Source organism: Olea europaea, unplaced genomic scaffold, assembly GCF_002742605.1.
Source record: "Olea europaea var. sylvestris unplaced genomic scaffold, O_europaea_v1 scaffold682, whole genome shotgun sequence".
Classification (NCBI taxonomy): Eukaryota; Viridiplantae; Streptophyta; class Magnoliopsida; order Lamiales; family Oleaceae; genus Olea; species Olea europaea.
The window spans coordinates 78,413-102,499 of NW_019265206.1; the positions used below are offsets into that span (position 1 = coordinate 78,413).

Genomic DNA, 24,087 nt, shown 5'->3' on the forward strand with positions numbered 1-24,087 from the left:
AGATAGAATGTTGCTAGTGATGATACAGACCATGCAGTGTTGTCGGATTTCATTTTTGAACAATATCGTGAAAGTTGGATGATTTTGCCCTTGGAAATTCGTGTGCCAGATGCTATTTTTCGTGTAGCTGTGATTGTTGGTGACTTTAGGATGAAAAATGACAATCCTAAAGTGGTGACTTCGCGTCTATCAATATTTATAGACCGTCAGACATGGTCTGCTCGGTATCGTATTCTTTGCCTTTTATTATTGTAGTTAAAATTAATGTGTAGGTTAATTATTTATTTTTCAAGTTAGAAGTCATCATGAGGGGTGACGTTAGGTTTGGGGTTACTGTGAAGGGGTAACCATTGCCTGTTGTTAGACTAAGAAATTATATGTTAATTAATTGCTTTAAATTCTATGTGAATTTATCACCAATTTTTCTACACCGATAGAATTGCATGTGACCTTAGAAAAGTTTACTTGACTATTCTGTGTGAATTATGTGTCAGTACTTTACTTGTGGTCATTATTTGATATTGTTGGCATGTATAGGTCTAAGGCAAGTGCGAAAAATAAAATATATTTTAACTGTGGTAAAATTTGGGTATAGCTGAAAGAGATTGTCCTAGGATGATAATAAAAGGAAAGATGAGGATAGAGATGATGCGAATGTGACTTTATGGTCGAGTAGTGATCCTAATGAGGTTTTATTGAGAGAATAAACCTCGTTACTGCATTACATCTGTGTGTAATCCTTTCTGCATGCATTTAATTATTTAATTCTATCGCGTTGTTATGTTACACTTTCATTATGTTTGATATGTGTAATTGTGTGAATTAGAGTGATTTATTACTTTGTGTAATGTGTTTGCATGCATAGTAGGTTGAGATTTGTGACGTACTCTATTTGCTCTGTGAGTAGTGTGAGAGTATGGTAGTAAGAAGAAAGGTGGGCAACCGTTTTCTCATTTATCTTTGTTAGCCTATGTGGTTTGTGATATTATGTGAGGCGGTCATGTTAGGGTTACATTCTTTCTCTTTGTGAGCCTTTTTTTGTGAGTGTAGTGAAGTAACCGACTCTTTCTTCAATTTTTCTTTGTGAATGCCACCTTCATCGTTTTCTTTGTGGATTTTTTGAAGCTTTGGTGATTCGAATAACCTTTGTGGTCACCGAAAGGTGTTAATTTGCTGTAGTGAGTTTGTGATGAATTAGCAGTGTGTTAGATGCCTTATGGTAAGGTGGAGTATAGATGCCTAGAGGTGCATTTGTGATATGCATGGGAGATGTGGAGTTTGACATTTAGATCACGAGAGGTGAGGTGATCAAATGTTGAAATTCTTTATCTGCGAAAGAGACCCTGTACAGGTAGAGTGTGAGAGAGGCACTTTTATCACTTCTGTAAGATAGAGTCTCATTATCCACGTAGGTTGGGAGAAATGATGTGGTGATAGAGGATTATCTCGAGACCTTAGGATCTATTGTGATTTGCCATTAGACATAAGTTGAACGATTGGTTTAGTGAGCATGGTGGGCGATGAAAGGAAATATGTGTTTTTGAGGTAGGAGTAACACGAAATGGGATAGGATAAGTGTGGTGAGATCTTTCGTGAGGTCATTTACACATTTGTTGCAAATGTGTTTGACTGTGTGCTGATTAACTTGATGTTAGTTTGTAGTTCTGTGTGAACGTGATTTTGAAAAGATCTCTGTGTGTGTTATCTTATATATCTTCATCGCATGATTGTTTGTTAACTGTGAATACTTGTTTCTACTTGGATGTTTTTGACCTTAGCCCTGCTAAGTACATGGAGCAAGTATCATATGTGTTTCAGGTTGAAAACATGAGGTAAGGTCTGTGGTTCCAATTTTATTGGATTATCTTAATTGTGCAAGTATAAACTTTGTGTTTTGGTTGCCTGTAGATTAACATCAAAGTGCAGATTGTTGGATTTTTTATACCCAATAATCCGGACGATAATTTAAAATAGTTGTCGGATTATTTATCGACACCATGGACTTGGCTTGGCTCGGAGATGAACTACACTTTTGGATGGCTTGGGTTTGGGTTGGATGATTATTTGGTTAGTTGGACCATTCAGTGATTAATATGGAGTTGGAAATTGGCCCATTAGTTTAGGTTATATGGCAGCCCACTTAGAGATCTCTTGGCCCATATTCGGTGACCTAAACTAACCTATACATATGTATCTATCTCCCAGCCGTGTGGTGTGTGTACGTGTTGTAGCAATGGAAAGGAGAGTTGAGAGAAGAGAGGCAGCCGAGAGAGAGGGAAGCCATGTGAGTTTGTGAGTGAGATTCAACCATTGTGATAGTTTCTTCTTCCTCTCCATACCTTTGTGAATTGCTAACACCACCACCCTTCTCCTTTGTGGGGTTAGAAAGAAAGAGGGCAGTCAAGGTGAAAGTCTTGGGTCAAGTCGAGGTAAACCGTTGTTCATTTGATTGTTTTCTGAGCCTGGAATCAAAATTTATCGAGGGATTTCTGTGACACGTTCAATAACAAAAGAAGCAAACAAGATTTTGCAATATAACTACATTGCTTTATTCAATACAAAACCAAGTCAAACTCAATCTAATCACAAGTTTTCTGATGATACAACATACAATGGAGATACTCTATTCTTGTACCATAAATTTGTCGACTCCTCTTAATGACATTCTTTATTTTCCTAATCACTACACAAGTTTCTTAGAACAAAATATCTCTCGTACAGAATATAATAAAGCAATGGCAACAACAGCTCCAGCTCCTAAGAACTTGGCTGTTGGTAGACGAATTTCCTTTGAGGATACAGCGTTACATAGGTATGCCCAAGCCCATCGGGATAAGAAATGTAGCTTGCAACTTGCAAGTCGATTGAAACTTTTGTAGGGAAAATTCCTATACATGGCAAAGTAGAGTGGAGTTTGAGGTCAAGTGCACAGAGATAAAAGAGAACAGTTAAACTGAAACTAAACACAAGCAATAAAGAATAAAACCATAGTTAGTAGTAAGTCGTTCAATTGATCATTATTTCTCTATGTAGGATTTCAATACAAAACAGTCACAGGGAAGTCGTCCTACCTAATATAGTTTTGGTAAGTTCTTAAAGGAGAAGCTTTCCTCGTGGGCTCATATTTTAGCCACATTTCCAGCAAACTCAGCAAGACTGCTATTGAAATTTTCTAGAGAAAAATCCTGCATGGTTCAGAGGAAAGATTGGATTTCTACTGTAATAAGCCAAGTTCCAGTGCAAAGACAGTAGATGTTTTGACTTTCTGCCATTATAATTTACGTAGAAAAAAAGCACACATACAAAAATGCAAAATAGGACAAGAAAAAATTAGAGAAGAAAGGCAGATGAATGCTACCTTTGGTAATTTATCCTACTGAGCTCAAAGACTGCGATCAACTTCAGCGTACTTGTATGCAACAATGTCAAGTAACTTTTTCCCTCCACCTTTTACATCTTTCAACATCAGCGTACTTATATGCAACATGAGAAGTGCTACATATACACTCTAGTGTACAGCCCCCTCACATGAGAGGGGTCCAATGAATTTTTTAATCATCGTGGGCCCTCTCTCATGTGAGAGGGGTGTACACTCTAGTGTATAAGAAGCATTTTTCATGCAACACCCCTATTTGATGCTCTTTATTCTCATGGTATGCATCGGCTTACTTGGGTACCAAACCCTAGTAAGGCAACCTATCTTGCATGCTCGATTGAGTTGTCAGAAAGCCTCTACTTGAGAGCAGGACTAGAATTAATTAACATTCTCATAGTCTTTGTGATTGTGGCAGAAGACTCCACACAATTAGTTATACATAAGTTTCCTAGTTAGCTTAGTAGTTTTTGCATTTTTAATAGGATAATAATCAATTAATTAGATTATTTCCTAGTGTAATATTCTTTGTAGGTCAAAAATAAGAACACACCTATTGTTGGGAATATTACAACTATAATGTGTAAATTATATTCACAAAGCATACCATTTATTTGCGTGCAATTGAAATGTAATTTTGACTTATTGAAATGGGATTTGAGAAGTAAAACATAAAAATTTCCAAATCCGAATGCATGAATATAGATTCATCTCTTTCAACTCTTGAACGAAAGTAAGAAATTCTTTGAATCAAACCTCGCAAAACAAACATATAAATAATGTTAATCAGTTTTTGAAATTAAACCATAATTAAGAGAAAGAAAGGAAAAAAAAAAAAAAGATGTAAGTGATGAATTTTTTACTGAGGCAAATGTTTGACGCTTTATCCTTAAGATGAATTTGCCCCGAAACTGTGCTAACGATTTTCTAACAATCATCTCCCAAGACATAATGACCACGTCGAGCCATAGGAGCACTCCAAATGATTTCGATTAACGAACTCAAACGAAATTCCCTCTCTACCATAAACATGACTTTGATGCAAGACATAATCAATTCTACAAAGTATTTTATGTAACTCGACATGAAATGAATAATATGGAATTATGGAATGAATTGGAATTGAAAATACACGTCCAAGAGGTTCTATATAGAAGATGAAGGTTTGTGGGAGAAGAAACACAACCTAGATTCAACATTTTTCATAAGAAGTTGCAACACTTTATTTCAAACCTGCATCATATAGAAAAGTTGCAACACTTCATTCTTCCAAATTTGAACCGCAATTTCTCATTCATTCAAAATTGTTTACGAGATTCTAAATTTATCACGACGATCTACTCGACGAGTAGAATAGATTGGTCTATTTATTTTTGTAATTTGACCATCGGATTAAGCCTGAATATTTGGCTAAAGTTGACATAAAGTTACACCTTTTCATTTTGGTTTTAATACTTAACCAACTTTTCAATTTCTTTTTAAACCAATTCCAGCAATCTCCCATATGAATGAAAATTCGAGTATGCAAATGTAATGCTATGATGTGATGCATAGTAGAGAGAGAGTGAAAAGCCACTGCATTGAGGATAGTAGCTTTTGGCTTTGAACCTCCTATAGTGAAATACCATCGGACTTACTTGGCTAATTTGTAAACGTGATGTCTTGAACCGTTCAGCCTTTACTGTAAGCCAAGACAACAATATTCACACAATGTCTTCCCTAAACCGTTCATGGTTCTCATGACTTGGTTCATTTTGGCCCTGAACCCTTCTTGGTTCTGCGAGTGTTTAGAGAATTTAAGCCTTGAATAATTCTCATTGAAGCGGCCCCACTTCACACTCACATAGGTGACCTCCTATTAAGAGTATTTTGCCCTACTCCACTTAACTTAGTCAAGATATAGGAATCATTAAAAGATTATCTTAACATCTTACAACTCTATAGAAAGCACTTTAATATCATAGGAATAAGTTAGGAAATTTGATTTCCTTAGTGCTTCATGGAATCCTCATAACTTAGTTGTCCATTTGAACTAAGATCTTAGGATCTCTAGTCAACAAGGTAGGGTTACCATTACAAGGGCTCTAACATAGTAGGCTTCAACCCCTTTCCTTTCGATATGCAGTATACTTAATCTCTCGGTAAATCTCTTAAAAGTACCACAAGTTTACACCATTGAGATCAACTGCTTAATGGTATTATATCTGACTTATACACCATTATATGTGACTTAGTATTTTATCAAATATTGCTAGCCAACGATCAATTTCATTTAATAGATACAAATTGTCACCACCAAGAAATCATCTCATGAAGCTACATGCTTCTTATTAGCTTTATCTAAAGCTTAATTAAATCCAAAACAACATTGTTAGAGGATTTCTATCTAATTATTATACTAGTCAACCATGTTTACTAGTAGATTTCAGAATCATGGGTATTCAATATTATCATTGAAACATTATAGTGCATTCGAACTTTATAAATATTCTTCAAATATTCCAATTGTTCTTGCATGTCCAAACAATTGCCACAGTTGACTTCCACCCATTTAATCCACTTTAGACTTAGTTTATATCATCCTTATAATTAGTATAAGGATTTTCTATCTTTCAACCTTCATAGATATCTTTCATGATTATAAGATAGAAGCAAATGTAAATGTTAAACTGAGTTACCACTACAATTCCTCAATTAAGAATACATATGCAATCTATTAATGTTGCATCCACAAGTTTTGAACTTTTCATTCAAGTTCACGAGCATTTACGATAACCCCCCACATCTTTGGGTTACAATTGAACTTAGGATTCAGCAACTATTTCATGGTTCAATTCATTTATCTCTTAGATAATATCCGTATCGAGTGCTTCGTGAAAGTCTAAGTACTTGCAAAATAGTGGTTCTCGACTCACAATTTATTTCAATTAAAGTTGTATATAACGTACTTCAATCAAATTATTTTAATTTGATCATCCAAATAAAATCAAGGCCATCATATGGACCAGCGATGCTTTCCAAGCATAAACCAATTTAATTGGTCTTACGATTGAAGTCAATTTCAACAGTGAAGATGGCTATGCATCTTGATTCACAAGAATTGCAACTTCTCTTATCACATTTGTGACACTTAACATGATAGTTTCATTTTATGTTAAATAATAAGGTACATATTCACTTTCTTCACCATATTCAAATTTGAATGAACGAATCAACCATAGGTTGAAAAGTTGTGTTCTCAAGAGACATAACCCTACAAAAGGATACACATCTTGAATTAATCCCTATGAAGAGACACAGCCATTAAAAAATAATCATACCAGAATTCATGATTATTCATATGAAAATACACCTTTTTCATTTAAATTGATCTTAGAATATTTCATAATATTCTAACACAATTTTCCATAACATAGTTTTTATCCTTTCCAAGTGAATGTTGTTTTACAATCATTATTTTCAAGGATAATCGACACTACCGCTAACTATAAACACCGTTTGTGCTCTATAAATAATTTCATATTCCAATAATTGGATAAACAATTTTCACTTTAAAATAATTAGGACAAACCACATTTTGTCATAATCTTATGCACATATAATTAGCATAAGTCATCTAATTTAATTTCATCAAATTAATTGAGGCTCAATAAGATTTGAAATTTTCACCAAGATAAGAACCCATATCCAAAAATATTGGCACCAAACCATGCCTCTTCATTCAAATATTTTCCATGCACACGCATTTGTCAAGATATTTCATCGAGTGATTATCACTAAATAAATTAACTAATTGAAATCCATGTGATATATTGATTACTACCCTCACACTTTGGTGACATTCGCTTCATGTGAAAATTCACGTGCCATGCCTTCATATTTCAAACGGGTCACACTATTACAGCAATGTATGCAATTAATTGTATATTCTTTCCCGTCAAACAACCACCAACTATTTAAAAATTGAAGAGTCATTATTTAATGAAACGACATCATGCACTTGTTCAAAAATAAAACCCACTTTCATGATTTTGACTAATTTTATGAAATAATTGCAGCCACATAATAATTCACAGATTCATTTCCAACCAACAGTAATCATACCTTAAAGTGGTCTTATAGTCCTTAACTAATGCCATCGGAAATAGATCACAGAGAAAACAACGTACTGATTTTCCAGAACCAGATTTCAACAAGAATTAGAATATAAGATGCATGACCAACACTAAAATTCATCTTAAGATTGTTGTGAATATTACACCGATAATGTGCAAATTATATAAACAAAGCATACCGTTTATTTGCGTGCAATCAAAACGTAATTTTGACTTATCGAAATAGGATTTGAGAAGCAAAACATAAAAGTTACCAAATCCAAATGCATGAATATGGATTCATCTCTTTCGACTTTTTAACGCAGGTAATTCTTTGAATCAAATCTCGCAGAAAAAATATGTAAATAATGTTAATCAATTTCTGAAATCAAACCATAATTAGAGAAATCATAAAAACAAAGAAAAAAAGATGCAAGCGATGGATTTTGGACCGAGGCAAGTGTTTGACGCTTTGTCCTTAAGATGAATTTGCCCCGCAACGGTGCTAATGGTTTTTCGACAATCATCTCTCAAGATACAACGATCATGTCTAGCCATAGGAGAACGCCAAATGATTTCGATCAACGAACTCGAATTGAATTTCCTCTCTACCATAAACATGACTTTGATGCAAGACATAATCACTTCTACAAAGTATTTTATGTAACTTGACATGAAATGAATAATATGGAATTGTGGAATGAATTGAAATTGCAAATACACGTCCAGGGGGTCTATATATGGAAGATGAAGGGTTGTGGGTGAAGGGACACACCTCCAAATTCAGCATTTTTCATGAAAAGTTGCAACACTTCATTTCAAACCTGCATCATTTCGAAATTCTTCTAACTTTGGACCGAATTTCTCATTCATCTGGAATTGGTTATGAGATTCCAAATATACCACAACAATCTACTCAACAAGTAGAGTAGGTTGATTTATTTACTTTTGTAATTTAACGATCGGATCAAGTTTGAATATTTGGTCGAAGTAGACACAAAATCATACATTTTCATTTTGGTTTTAATACTTAACCAACTTTTCAATTACTTTTTGAACCAATTCCAACACCTATAAAGTCTATTTTCCTAGTATATAAAAAAGAGAATGTGAAGTTAATGTATAAATCAATAGTGAATTATTCCATTTTATCTCACTGTAGCAATTTTTTTTTATTGTGGGAGCAAAAACGATGTAGTTTGTCTTCAATAATTTCTCTATTTTCACATGCAACCATCACCTCCACTGCAGTATTACTCCATTTTCGCACACTACTTCACCTCATCCAATCTAACTAATAAAGAAAAGAGACTAAATGATTTAACAAATTAAACAATAAAATTACTGGCAAAAATAAAATGAAACAAAAAAAAGTTATTCTAAAGTTTTTAAATTAAATTAAAATAATTAAAATTAAAAATAAATATTATTTAATTAAAATTGAAAAAATTGCGTTTTAAACAAAAAGAATAAAAAATAATTTTAAATCGAAAAAATATATTTATAATGTAAACAAAAAAGAAATTTTAAAACAATTTTCAAAAAAATATAATAAAACAAAATAAAAGAAAGTTACGAAAATTAAATAGATAACATTTAGTTAAAATTGAAAAACTAAGTTTTATTATGAAGAGAAATGAATTTTAAATTGAAAAAAATTATTTATAATCTAAACAAAATAAATAATAATAAAAAAATTCTCTCGATGCACAGAAACTCAAGTCTCCGTGTTAGTCTTAGTCTCTATGCACGGAGTCTTTTAGACTCCGCCATGCATGGAGTCTCTTTAGAAAATATAAATATCTCAAACTCGACAGTGACTCAAACTTAAACTCTCCCTGCATGGAGTCTCTTTTAAAAATATAAATATCTCGAACTCCTCATTGACTCAGCGCAATCTTCATCTTCTTTTTTTCTCATTTTTTAATTTCAGGATAAAAAAAAGGTGAACATATTAATTCTTGCTCTATAATATTTCCTTTTTCTTTAAATTTACTTCAAATTTGTTTTACATATTTCTGGATTTCATCTTGGGATTTATGTGTAACTAAAGGAGCACAGATCGAAGGCTTTGCGGGTATATTAATTAATAAAAGCTCGTGGAGCTCAAAAAGTTTGTGCTATATCAAGTTATCTGTAAGTCAGTCCTCTTGACATATAATTAAAATTTTCAAGGGGATTAATTATGGATGAACATTTTTTTATTTTTACAAATATTTGTTATAAGTGCTTCTGGGGGAAAAAAAGTACGGACCTTTTAAAAACACATTGACAAAATCTGTATTAATTGAGTTCTAAAAAGCATTAGAAGAAATAAGGGTGTGTTTGATTACATTTATTTTCCATGGAAAATATCAGTTTTCCATCTAAATTTCTACTTGGAGTGTTTGATTGCTATTTTTTTCCATGGAAAACATTTTCCAACTTTTGAAAACATGCCTAACTTTCCTTGTTTTTAAGGAAAATATTTTCCTTGAGTAGAGGTGGTTTTTATTTTCCACAAAAGATGGAAAATATTTTCTTTTTTAGGTGATATTTTCCATGTCAATCAAACACACTCTAAGAGTTTATGCTTTGCCCCTGAAATTTCTCCAGAAACTCTTTTTTTTTTTTTTGAGATTGACCAATGTGCTTGATTATGTATCTAAACTAGGGTTAATTTCACCAGCGGCCTATTTTATGTCAATTTTGTGTTGAATATTTAAAGATTTACCTCTTCATTATTCTGTCTTATGGAACTCGAAAACTTCTTTCTTGAGCAATGAAGACTGCTTTAGATATATTTTTGGTGATACTTTTATAGTTTCCGATGATAATTTGATACTTTGCTTTGAGGTTAAATGCCAATTTTCAGCATAGTTATTAACAAATGCTTCCTTTTTGCTTTTGTGATTTCAGATCTCATTGAAAAATGAAGAACCCGAAGGTTTTCTTTGACATACTGATTGGAAAGGCAAAATCCGGGCGTGTTGTGATGGAATTGTTTGCTGATACCACTCCCAAAACTGCTGAAAATTTCCCAGCCCAATGCACGGGGGAGAAAGGGTTTGGAGCTTCTGGGAAGCCATTGCATTATAAGGGTTCGATATTTCATCGCATTATCCCAAATTTCATGTGTCAAGGAGGAGACTTTACAAGGGGTAACGGAACCGGCGGAGAATCCATTTATGATGCGAAATTCTCGTCTAGCTAAAGCACACAGAGCCTGATCTGTTATCAATGGCCAATTCTGGGCTAAATACCAATTGAACACAATTCTTTATCACGACTGTGAAGACACCTTGGCTTGATGGGAAACATGTAGTGTTCGGGAAGGTCGTAGATGGCTATACTGTGGTAAAGGAGATGGAGAATGTAGGTTCCAATAGTGGAACTACCAAGTCGACGGTCGTGATTGAGGATTGTGGTGAGATAACAGAGAAACAATTGTTCAAAAACAGGGCACCAGGCCATGTTTTGTTATGGAAAATATATGGTATTTATAAGTTCTGGTGAAGATGAAGTTAACCTTATGTTCATTTGTATAATCGGAATAAAACCTGAATTGATACTGTTAAGTCATTCGATTGGACTATTTCTTCGTGTGGATAGCAGCTTTCTTTGTGAAAAATTTTGTGATGACTGCATTTCAACTGCTTTCCACTTTATCTACAATATCAGTCTAACAAGATTAATATTATCAAGACTTTAAGCTTCTCTTATGGTTCATTATCGAATAGATGACATCGAGATATGAACCTAAATATTTTAGGTGCTCGGCTACCACATTGAACTACATTTATTTATTCATACACGCACAAAATTTTCATAGATTTTAGATAGGAGAGATAGATTTAGAACTTGATCAGCAGACTAGGGGGACCTCGAACTCCTTAACCCCGCATCAAACGCCTGAGTCGGGCCTGAGTTGGACCATCCCCATCAAACGGGTGTGCGTCACTGAGCATGATGTACAGAGTTACTTTGGTACTCCACTCTTCCAATGAAAACTCTATAAAGTAGTAGAACCCAACTTACACATGTTACATAAAATGTATAAATAAACATGACTCATATCCAATTGTTTTAGTGGACTCGATACATGATGTGTGTTTATGATGGATGTCATTAGGTGTCGACTCACCATTAAGATTAGCTTTGATCCATCTTTGACTTTGACTAAATAATTTATTAACTTTGACTAAAATAGAGTGAGATGTAACAAGCAAGGACCAAAAATTACAAAGAATAAACTTGAAAAATTGACTTTCATGTTTATATTATGCTCATTCTCTTTTTCAATAACATACCTTTCTCTGTGACACTCGAGGTTAAAATTGTGACTTTTTCATTTTAACTAATTAGTGACAATGCACCATTGAGGCCAAATTACATTACTTGCAAGCATTGCATACAACAATCTTAAAGCAAGAAGAAATTGCAGATTAAAAAATTGTAGAAAAACGGAAATTTACTTGTGAAATACCAATGCAACAGCTCTTCAAGTTCCACATCAATTGCACAGACTCGAAGAAAATATCATCTGCTACCGCTTCTTCATGGCTTGGGAAGGATTATAAGCATATCGGTACTCCTCTCTTTTTTGGAATGATTTCTACCCAAGTGTACGTAACAGTGATATTACAGCATGCAACCCTTCTTGGATGGACCACCCTCAATTAAGATGGAGCACCTGGAGAGTACTACTCTTTAGATGGTTGTTTTGGCAACCATTGATGTCAATTATGAAGGCGGCGGACTATAATTACTGCTTTATTTGACATAGCTTGTGAAAGGCTTGATGTGTTGACTAGTAGAAATATTGAGCATCCTCCCCTTACAAGTCAGTTTCGAGGTCAAATCTACCCAAGCGCTTGTAACAAGCATAAATTACAACCAAAAGGAATGCCAAGATTGTAAGCTCATGAAAATTGCAACCAGCCTACTCAAAAGGGAGTGAGGAAACCTCTAGAATGCAAAATTTTCCACAATATTCTACAACTAAATAATAGGGAAGAAAAGGTTTAAAACAAATTACAGGCAAAACAACAAAGCAGCCGATGACGGTTAGCTAACATGTTAAGAATCACGATGTCCGACTTTCTTTTTGATGTCATCTTAGCCAATCGATAACGTTCATTGAATATTTTGAATTTTGATTTGATTGGGTCTTTCTCTCGTATTGACTTTTTCAAAAAAATAAAAATAAATTATTAGCAGCTTTAAATCACCATGTCCGACCTCTTTTTGACGTCACTATCCATGTAGCTTAGAAGTGCATGTAAAACGAGTGATGTTGGGTCCACAATTTCCTCAAATTCATTTCAGATCATATGAAACTTTTGGAATAAGATTTAAGGATCCAAACCATGCGCAATAGGGGTAAAGAATTAAGGATCCAAACCACGCGTAATAGGGAAATCCTATGATTATCCTTGCATTACTATGAATTAACTTTTCCAAATAGTTTTCGTCGAAGAATTTTATTGCACATGTCATTCAAGAAGAGTAGAAAACTATGCCACAGCTTGATACTATTGGTAAGGTGGTAAACCTTTGGAAGTTCGTGAGGAACAATGTTATCATATAGATGTACCGTGAAAACATTTATAAATTAATATGAACATTCATAGTGGTGCTAGTGCTAAAATCAAATTATTGTTCTGACTTCCGAGTTCCAATATCATGCACTCCGGTGATTATTGTCCCATGGGTAAAGAGCTGCACCAGTATTGACAATTTTTGGATAATATTCTCACGGATTGTGTGCTCAAAATGACCTACTTTGGTGTAAATCTTTTCCATGTCATGCTTTGGTCTCATACTCAGCAGTTTTCAAAAAAAATAAAATAAATTCAAATCTATGTTTGCTAAAATTAACTAATTGCATGTTTTTCTGTAGTTTCACTTCGACATTTTAGTTCAATCACTGTCTGAAAAATCTGTGTCTCACTTACTTGTCGAATTTCCATCTAATTGCTATTAATTACTTACATTTTGTGACAAATAAATCAAAATGCTTGTAAGTCCTAAATGTTGTCAAAAAAATTACTATTAAGGGAAAAATTCAGCCTTCCCCTTCTGTTCTGTTGGGTAACATTGTCAAAATACAGATATATTTTCCACTTTGCATTGTCCAAATATAGTCCAAGGACAGAGCAGAACATAAAATTTAGCACTCAATTAGTATCTTCAAAACCAAATCTGTCTTTCGATTTCTGTGTACCCAAAACTATCATCTCAATTTACTAACACACAGAGGTATTTTTCAACACACACTGACATGCACATGCATGTGCAATGGGAAGTGAAGATACACAGATAAAGACAGGTGACCTGTTCGATGAGGTTGTGTCGAGTTAGGCTATTGAAAGTGGATACAAGAGCGTAAGAACCGCCCATCACCAAATGAAATCAGTTTTTGTTGCTGCATATTTATCAAGAGAAAAAAAAATATTCATCTACATTAAACAAATAGTAAAAGAATTAAAATAACTTATAAAAATGACGATGACACAAATATTTCTCATTTTTAAAAATTTCAAATACATTTTCTAAATTTTACACATTCCACACTAATAATAACATAATAAATACAATACTCGTGCAACGCACTAGACAAAGACTAAGTAGTTACTTCTAATTAACTCTTGGCAAAATTGAAATGTCTTGTTATCATTAAATTAATTGTAGGAGAAGTATTTTATTTTACAGATACAAATGATATTCTAATGACAGACCATGACTAATAAGTAGTGACTTCAAACAATTTGGATTTGGTCCCATGGGCACCTAATGTTTGGGAGGTAAGATTTATAATGGGATAACTGCAAAAACAATCCTTCAAATTCTTTAACAAACTAAAATGTATTTCACTTTTCATTATTTTGATTTTTATTTGGTTACCTTATTTAATATTTCAGTAACATACTTTTATTGTTTTAACTTTGTTACCTTATTTTACATGTTAGAAACACGTGTCACCAATTTTTTTTTTTTTTTTTTTTAAAGTAACACGTTGTGTTACTCCAATTTCAAAACATGAAACCACCATGTCCAACACTGTTTCTCATCATTGCCACTGCCTTCGTCATCAATGTTGGTAAAATTATGATTGAACATCAAGTGGTTCGATCCATGCATCTTGAGGACTAGATTGAACTAATTCCCATTGAGGATTGTTAAAATAGAATCATTGATTTTACAAGGAGAAAAAAATGGAAATGGATTGGATCAAAATCGATGAGCTCTGGTTCAGCCAGTACCTATATTTTTCCACAGAATCATTGGTTCTAGTCCTTATTTTTATGCTTCAATGTAAACCTTAACATAAATTTTAGGAAAAATTGTAGTAACGATCCCTAAACTTTTACTTTTTTGCAGAGTTTACTTTAACTTTTAGTTTGTGCGAATAGTAATCCCAAACTTTTGAGAAATTAGTAGCTAAATCCATTTATTTGACCATTAGTTGACCAAGAAATTAGATTTTGACCAAATTAAAAAAGGTAAATTAGTAACTTTACATTTTATGACTTTAAATAATTAAATAAAAATAAAAGAAAATGGGATGCTCTAGAAACCAATCCCCACACCCCCACGACACCCCACCCTTCCCTCCCCTCCCCTCACCTCCCCTCCCAAACTTCATCTTCTTCCCTTGAAGTTAATAACCCAAATGGTCACTAAACTTTGTAAAAAGTTTTTACTGGTCACTGAACTTTAAAAATCACCCAAATCATCATTGAACTTTGCAAAATATTTTTACAAGGTCATTGAACTTCACAAAAGATTTTCATGAGGCCACTGAACTTTAAAAATAATCTCATTCATCACTGAACTTTGTAAAATGTTTTCCAGCGATCACAATTCAGTTATCCCTGAAATTTTTTTTGCAAAATTCAGTGATGAATGGAGTGATATTTAAAATTCAATGACCTTGTGTAAACTTTTTACATAGTTCACTAATAACTTGGGTAATTTTTAAAGTTCAACGACCTCCTAAAAACTCTTTGCATAGTTCAGAAACCATTTGGGTTATTAGCCCTCATCCCTTGATTCACTGGCAACTATCAACACCATTGCAAGCATTGGCTTGCCTTATCAATAAAATGGTGTGGCCATTGCTTCCATCAATAGAACACGTCAATTTCTCCACCAATCATCGGTTTTTCCCCTTCCCACAAACCCAGTTTCAACAACTTCACTACTCAATTTCCCCATCAATGTAAATGTTTCTCCCTCCTCATCATAGACAAAGCTGAACGAGAACGAGCATTGTGGTGTTTCTTATTGCATATAGCATATGCTTAAGTCAAGGTCAACACAAGCATACCCATAATACACATACATACAACAATATAAGTATGAATCAAAGGTTGTCAAATTTATTGCGAAAATTGTAAAGAAGATGGCCCAAAGATTTGGGTTCGATTTTGATTTTTCATTTGTGTTCTATTTGACAGTGGAGAGGTGATGACGGTAGTGGTGGAGGCAGAGGTGGGGATGAGGACGGCGGCATCGACGGTTATGAGTAGTGATTTTGGTTTTGGGTAGGGGTAGGGGTGGGGTTTGGATGGAGAATGGGGAAGGGAAAGAGGTGCAAAAAGATAATGATTTTTTAAATTTAAGTATTTAAATGTGAAAAAAAAAAAAGTAAAGTTACTAATTTACCCTTTTTAATTTGGTCAAAAATTGGTCAAAGTCTAATTTTTTTGTTAACTAACGGTCAAATGAATTCATCTATTTGGAGCTGCAAATTTCTCAATGGTTTGGATTCGCCACTGGCCAAAACCGGAGTTTAAATAAAGTCTACAAAAAAGCGAAATGTTAGGGACCGATGTTGTGATTTTCCCTCAATTTATTGATCTCTACATGCTCTTCTTCTTTTGTTGTTGGTTGTCTACTATCAAAAATTGTGGCCAATTGCGTAAGGAAGTTTTTATGAGAAGTCTCACTTTCTTGTTGAGGAATAGTAGGATTAACACTATTATGACCTTTTCGACCAATAAAGATCAAGACGTTACTCCAACGATTGAAAATGGGGAGGGGGAGGGGGAAGGGGAAGGGGAAAGAGAAGGGGTGGAATAAGATAACGATTTTTTAACTTTTTTTAATTTAATTAATTTAAGTATTTAATGTGAGAAAATGTAAAGTTACTAATTTAACTTTTTTAATTTGGTCAAAATTCTAACGGTCTGATTTTCTGGATCCTTGTTCTAGGTGGGCGGTCTTGGATAAAATTTGCTGCCCTTAGATAACATGTTGTATTACTTGTCTGGTAATTACCCGTTTCATATGTTGGGTAACTTGTTGGGAGTAATTATGCTATCGACCCTAACTCCTTCCATCATCAATATCAACATCAGATTGCAGCCCCAAAATGTTAGTATCACCATTGCTGACACCCTAAACATCCACCTCTAGACAGTCAAAATCAGCACCACCATATCCTCCAACCACTGCTTCACGAACATAAAACCATAACTATCACGATGGAAAGCTTTAGAAACACTATAATCATTTCGATACGAAAATATTTGATGAATGGTAGTGATGATTGTTACACTTGTGAGTGGTGGCTGAGCGTGACATTTTTATGATAATACAATTGGAGAAACAATAAATGTTGAAAATGTTGAGTTTGGCGGCAATTAGATTGAGATTCCAATAACAGTGGCGGTGGCTGCATAAGACGATGTCAATACGGAAGCATTTTTGGAGGAATGGTGGAGAAGATTGTTGTCTACCAATACAATCTGGTGTAAGGGTTGTTATGTGATGTATTTAAATCAAAGTTTAATCCATAAGAGTATGATTAAACATAACGATATATGAAAAACCTTTATGGTATATTACAAACCACAAATAAACAATAAATGAAGAAAAATAAGATGGAAAATGATCCGAGGCAAGTAATTACACTTTCTCCTCAACAGTTCTAAAGATTCATGGCACTTGTCTCCCAACATATAATGGATTCAACTTATGGTATAAGCACTTCAAACCACAAGCTATAGCAAACTAGAATGGAACTTATCCTCGCTACAAGGAAAATGATATAAAATGAATTTTATAGAGTTTTTGTAAGAGATTTGATGTAATGCTTTATGCAAAATCAATATGGAATGACTTGTGAACGTCCAAACGGTCCTATTTATAGAGAATAGGGGTTGTGGGCGAAGTGTTGTGTGCCAAACCTCTCAACCTTACTAATAGAAGCATCAGTTGTTGTTGCTAGCCTGGCGTTGGCCTCTCGCTTGAGCGCCAATGTCAAATGATTTATAGAAACTTTTCGCCCGCCTATCGCTCGAGTGACAGCCCCGTCACTTGAGCGATAGGTGAACGACGGAGTTAAGTAATTTTCCAGGCCAATTTTTTCTCTATTTTCCTTCCAAATTTTAACCACAATTTTTCATTCATCCGAGGAATTCCAAATATACTACGATAATCTACTCAACAAGTAAAACATGTTAGTGTTTTTATATTTGTAATTTGACTATCGGGTCCAGTCCGAATATTTGGCCGAAGTCACTCTTTCACATTTTTGGTTTTAATACTTCACCAATTTTCCTTCAAGTCTAAACCAATTTACAACAAAGATAATGGGAAGAGGTTGTTGATTTGAGAATTTTGAGTTGGGTATGCTACTTGGCAACAATGATCCAACAATAGTGGGATACTAGTTTGGAATAATGCTATTTATCATTATAATGTGGAATATCAGTGATGTGGTAGTCTATGTAAAATAATGGGATTATGTCGCTCAATTTTTATGAGAGAGAGAGATGCAAGGAGACGTGGTCTCAAGAGAGAAAGAAATGTGAGGGCCTGTAGGGGCTAATCCAATTCAGTGTTTCTTGTAAAAGATGCAACTTTTTTGAATGCTTTCTCAAGATGTTGGTCATTGATTCCCTAACTTGCTCTTGAAAAGCTAGCGCCCAAAGGTGCTCTATTGAGCTGCTCACCGTTTGGTACAGTAGGAGCTAGCAAAGGAAGTCATGGACTGATCGCTTGGAGCATTACTCGCTAGTGCAGTGCTTTGTTGAATAGTAATTTGATGAGAATGAAGGCATGTTTGAAACTCTTTAAATTAGAACTCTTTATTTCTCATATTCATTTTATTCACGCAATAAAATATTATTTATTAAACCTAAAAAAAATTCCTACTTTTTAACCCCACATTTTTCAAAAAATCACTATTTGAAACATCATTTTCCTCCGATTTCTATTTATAATGGTCATAAAAAGGGACTTAGAATAAATTTGTAAAATCTTAAACACTAGAAAAAGAAGTATATTCCAAAAAAGATATAATTAGTTATAGGTAAAAATCTGAAAAACATAAAAGGGAGGCATTTTTTAGTTTTTGTAAGAAAATGAGTATCCCACCTTGGAGCATCTCCAACAGATTTAAAGATTATATTTTACAATTTAGAGATCACTAGCAACTGTAATTTCATCAGGCTTAATCTTGGCCACCATCATCTCCTCGAAAAGCCTAATAGCATCTTTATATTGGGCAGCTTGAGCATAGCCTGTGATCGTGGAAATCCATGAAATCACATCCTTCCTTGGCATCTCATCAAAAAGTACCCTTGCTGCAACACAGTAACCTGCTTTTGCATACCCCATAATCATGGCATTCCAAGAAACAACATTCCTCTCCACCATCCTACCAAAAATTTCTCGAGCCAACTCGACCAAGCCACGCTTTCCATGCATATCAATCAATGTATTCCCCAGGTACAAATCAATCTTAAAATGGTTTTCCTCAATGTAACCATAGCATCCGCAATCTTCCACTTACTCAAATAACAAAAAGCTAATAAAACTTTCACCAGTCACTGCATCAGCCTTAACATTCACCTGCCTCATTGCATTGAAAAGTCTTGAAACTTCATTGTAAAATCAATGAGTTCCATGAAACGAAGTCTTTATCTTTCATTTCGTCAAACACTTTTCCCGAAGACCCCAAATCACCATATGAAGCATACATATGTATTAAAGAAATGCACACAAAAAGATATGCTTTGAAAACAAGTTTAATAACATGACCATGAACTCTTCTTCCATATGAAATATCTAAAATTTTAGCACAAGCTTTAAGCACAAATATAAACGAAGTATTATCTCCACAGTCCACTAGCACGCATTTCATCAAACATTTGGAGTGCAGTAACAGGCTGACCACTCTTGGATAATCCACAGATCATGTAGTTCCAAACAGGCAATGTGGGCTGTTCTATTTGATTGAAAATGAAATGGGCTTCGTGTAATGAGGTTTGAGATAGAGCGTATGCTTTGATTATATGTGACATCTTACATCGGTTAGTGTGTTGGTAAATTCTGATGTAATGTGCATGATGCTCTTTAATGGAATCATTAAGGATTGTGTCACGGTCGAACCTTCAACAATGGCAGCTCCTCACCGTAACGTAGTTGCAACTCAGAAAATGAAGATTTTCAATTGAAATCAGGTGACTTGGTAACCAATAAAAGATAAAAGAGAATGGGGGGAAGGATTAAATGACGTAAAATAAGAAGAAAGGGAAGAGAAAAAGCCGTTGAACGATTTCAACAATTGAATTGAAAATATCCAATTACACAGAACTCATCGTTTCCATTCCCAAGCTTCAATACAACCCTATATACAATAAAACAACAATTGGGCTTGGGCTAGCCCACCATACAAGCCCAAAGATAAAATAAAACAAAATTGGCATAATCCATGATATCACTTTTCCTTAAACTAACCTTGAACTCAAGGTTTAACATCAGGATGTCTTTTTTGTATGTTGTTAGCAGCGGTCTCATTCTCTTTACCATTCTAGCCTGTCTTTTCCATCTCCTTGTTTAACCGGCCCATCTGATGTAGCCATGTGAATGTAGTAATCATATGCATTATGCAATTTTCTGTGCTGAACATCATCATGCTGTAAAGCATCTCTAGGCATTGAGACCTCTTGACCATTGAAGACAGAAGGTTCATTCATGCCCTTCCAGATGTACACGGTTGGCGTTGAACCAAATTCTTATACGAGAAATTTTCAGCCCACCAAGACCTAATCTTTGGATTCAACACATTCAAGTATGATGACGAACTAGACCAGCACCACCCATCGAAATCTTTTCCAGTTGCATCATTTACATAATATACCTTTTCGAAAGTCTCCTTGTGTATATCGTAAGATTCGTCACTTTTAATGTGAGGGCCCATGATAGTGACCATATGCCTGCCCTTTTCAGCTAACTTCTTCTGCATCTCTTCTGGATTAGGAAATAGCAGCCTATCCCACGTAAAATAATTTTTCCCATCCGTATGCTCAATATCATGCCACAAAACATCATAAGGGATATCATGCTCATCAAATTTGGCATCTACATTATAAACATCCTCTTCACTGCTATAATTCCACCTACATTGATGGTAAGCAATAGCAAATAACTATGGCATTGCCAGTGTTCCAGTAACACTTGTATACTGCATAACCATATTTTTTGGCTCCGGACCAACAAAAAAGAATGCATCCACCACACCAACTTCTCTCATCCACAATGTATCGACCCTCTTCTGATCTGAAGGCAGCATCAAAGCAGAAGTATATTCATCATTCCAACCTATCCCCAGAACATCGATATGCATTTCAGCGGCATTCAACCAAGAAAACCCAGAGCTCATGTGTGACTTCCCATGGGAAATCATGAAAGGTATGGAACCATAAAACCCAAAAGGCGAGTAAGCAATATATTCAAACATATCAAGGTTAAAAAGCCAATATGGCTTAGAATCATCCATCCCAAGTCCTCTAGTTGGCTTTAAGGCTAAACTAATGGCATGTTCTGGAATGCCAGAAACAAAATCGGCATCATAGAATGATACGTCAAAGCTAATACTCTGTGGTCCATACGGACGTGTATGAGTGTGGCTCCTAAACCTCTCCTTCAAATTCTCAACTTCATTTTCTTCATCCTTCTCAACACCTAAATTAGATTCTAGCTTCTCAAAACTAGTCTCCACAACAGTTTCTATTTCGACATGCTTGGTAACTACAACAATTGAATCACCATCTCCATTCAATTCATAAGTACTGACCTGCTTTACTAGTTTCTTATCTGGTTTAGAACAGGAACCCCATTTCCCTTCCAGTTTAGAATCTGAATCATCCATTTGTGCTTCAGAAGACTCGACTATTTTTGTGTACTTGTTGGACTGATCTTTGGAGGCTAATTAAGCCTCAATAATTTCAGTCATCATTGAGATTACTAGCCCATGCTTCCTATTAATTTCTTCCATTATCCAATCCAATCGAGAGATACCCATCGATTGTAGCTGCTCTGATACCATTTGTTACGGTCGAACCTTCAACAATGGCAGCTCCTCACCGTGACGTAGCTGCATCTCAGAAAATGAAGATTTTCAACTGAAATCAGCTGACTTAGTAACCAATAAAAGATAAAAGAGAATGGGGGAAGGATTAAATGACGTAAAATAAGAAGAAATGGAAGAAGAAAAGCTGTAGAACGCACTGAAAATATCCAATTACACAGAACTCATTGTCTCCATTCCCAAGCTTCAATACAACCCTATATACAATAAAACAACAATTAGGCTTGGGGTAGCCCACCATACAAGCCCAAAGATAAAATAAAACAAAATTGGCATAATCCATGACAGATTGTTGAGGACGTGAGAAAGTGGGTTACTCGCTCTGGTTTTAGGGTCGTTGAGGACGTGAGAAAGTGGCGTGAAATAGGTCGAGCGATTTCATGAGCGTTTAATGTTTTTGTGGAGGGAAATTTGTGGGGAACTGCCAACTATAAACCAAAACAAACAAACAAAGTTAGAAACAAATCACCTCGAAATAGATCTTCGTCTCCCCCATGTGCGGAGATCGCTCTCCGCACAACGCGGAGAGCTCTCCATACATACTGACTCTATAGGCCAGAAAGATCGTGGGTCGCTCTCCGTGCATCTCGTTGTGCGGAGAGCTCTCCATACATACTAACTCTGTAGGCCAGAAAGATCGTGGGTCGCTCTCCGTGCATCTCGCGCTGCACAGAGAGCTCTCAAACCGACTTTGTAGGCCAGAAAGATCCTGTGTTTGCAATTTTTAAAAGTTTGTAATTTGTAATTTTAAGGTTTACAATTTGGGAATAATTTTAAAACAGTAGAGAATGGGGGTCAATGGAGTGATATAGAGGTCATATTAATAGATACTATCATAGATGCATATAAGTACATATTGATCATTCATGTCTCATCAATGACTAACATATATCTTTTATTAAATAACAAAAATGTTTGACACAGACTTATTGGCAAATAGTAATGGTTCAAAAAATAATAACATCAAATATTTATTGAATATAAGCCCAGTTATTGAAATTAAAGAAATCGAAAAAGAACCCAAAACATTATACACAATCTAATTCAATGCAGGGACTAGAAAAATAAAACAAGAACACTACACAAAGCTTTATTCTAATAACACTAAATAAACAAAACAACTAAAAATGCAAGCTTTTACTATCAAACCAATGAAGAGCAAAGCAATTACCTGAAACCTAATTTTCACTTCTTCTATCCTTGAAATACTAATTATTCAAATCCGACTGAATTATATTTTTCAAATTTGATTCTATTTCCTCATTTGATTTAGATAAAGTAGAGAGAAAGCAATCGCAAAATTTATATAGGAGTAACTGATTAACCACAAATTTTCATAGGAGTAATTGATCAACCACAGCAATAGTGTGTGTAATTTAGCTCCTTTTTTTGCAGATTCGAGTTTACTTAGTTTTTGTAGATTCGAATTTACCAATGAACACGAGATTTCAATTTTCTGGAAAGAATGGAAAGAATAAGAAGAAAAAAAAGGAGTGCCGAAGTGGCGGGTTGAGTGAAAGAATGGACAAAGAGGACAAATGCGTACTCACCCTTCCCTCCAATGGGGCTCAATATAATGCATTAAAAAAAGGAAATTAGTGGAGGACGATGTATATTTGCGACACGTGTCCAGCAAAAGTTTTGCTTTTTTTCATATATGTAGGATATATAAGTTTCGAGATTAAAAATTTGAAAATACTCCAACATGCTCTTTATCTTTAATATTTAATATTACTACTCTTAATATGTATTCATTATTTTCTCTAGCTTTCCTTTAAAGTATTATATTATTTTCCTCCATTTTATTTGTATATACTGCTTAATTGGGTTAATATATGTAGCATTGAAAATTGGAATATTTTGATTACATTTAATTATAGAGAGTGAATTTGGTTCTTGGTGCATAATTCAAAGAGTTGATTCTTTGAAATAGACAGTAAAGGAGGACCCATATAGGGTCATGTGAGGTCAAATGATTGTTTTTTTTTTTTTTTTTTGAAAATAGTTGTTTTGACCCTTTACAACCTACTTTAACGCACTCAAATGTCAAACAAAGTTGAAACGTTGCATTTTTTATTTATTTTTAATGACTCAAGTGTTCGAGTTTCACCCGACTAATCTTGAAGAGTGGCGGTCTTCTCCCCGGTTCGCACCCGGGTAAATTCGGATGCGGTCATAGCTTATACACATTTGGACCTGATATTCGGAATGCGGTTCTCCTTTCTGCGGACCTCCCTAGTTTTTCGTTCATTAAT

The 24,087-nt window shown here is 34.6% G+C and overlaps 1 long non-coding RNA gene and 2 pseudogenes across 1 annotated transcript; 1 reads left to right on the forward strand and 2 right to left on the reverse strand.

The window, feature by feature from the left end:
* Nucleotides 1-2,865: 2,865 nt before the first annotated feature.
* Nucleotides 2,866-3,383, reverse strand: LOC111390446. The gene is made up of 3 exons (XR_002701919.1): nucleotides 3,359-3,383; nucleotides 3,072-3,185; nucleotides 2,866-2,888 (listed from the first exon to the last, which is right to left on the reverse strand). It is a non-coding gene; the product is annotated as an uncharacterized LOC111390446 (long non-coding RNA).
* Nucleotides 3,384-10,339: 6,956 nt separating this feature from the next.
* LOC111390443 lies at nucleotides 10,340-10,983 on the forward strand (annotated as a pseudogene).
* Nucleotides 10,984-19,994: 9,011 nt separating this feature from the next.
* On the reverse strand, nucleotides 19,995-22,606 carry LOC111390442 (annotated as a pseudogene).
* Nucleotides 22,607-24,087: the final 1,481 nt, after the last annotated feature.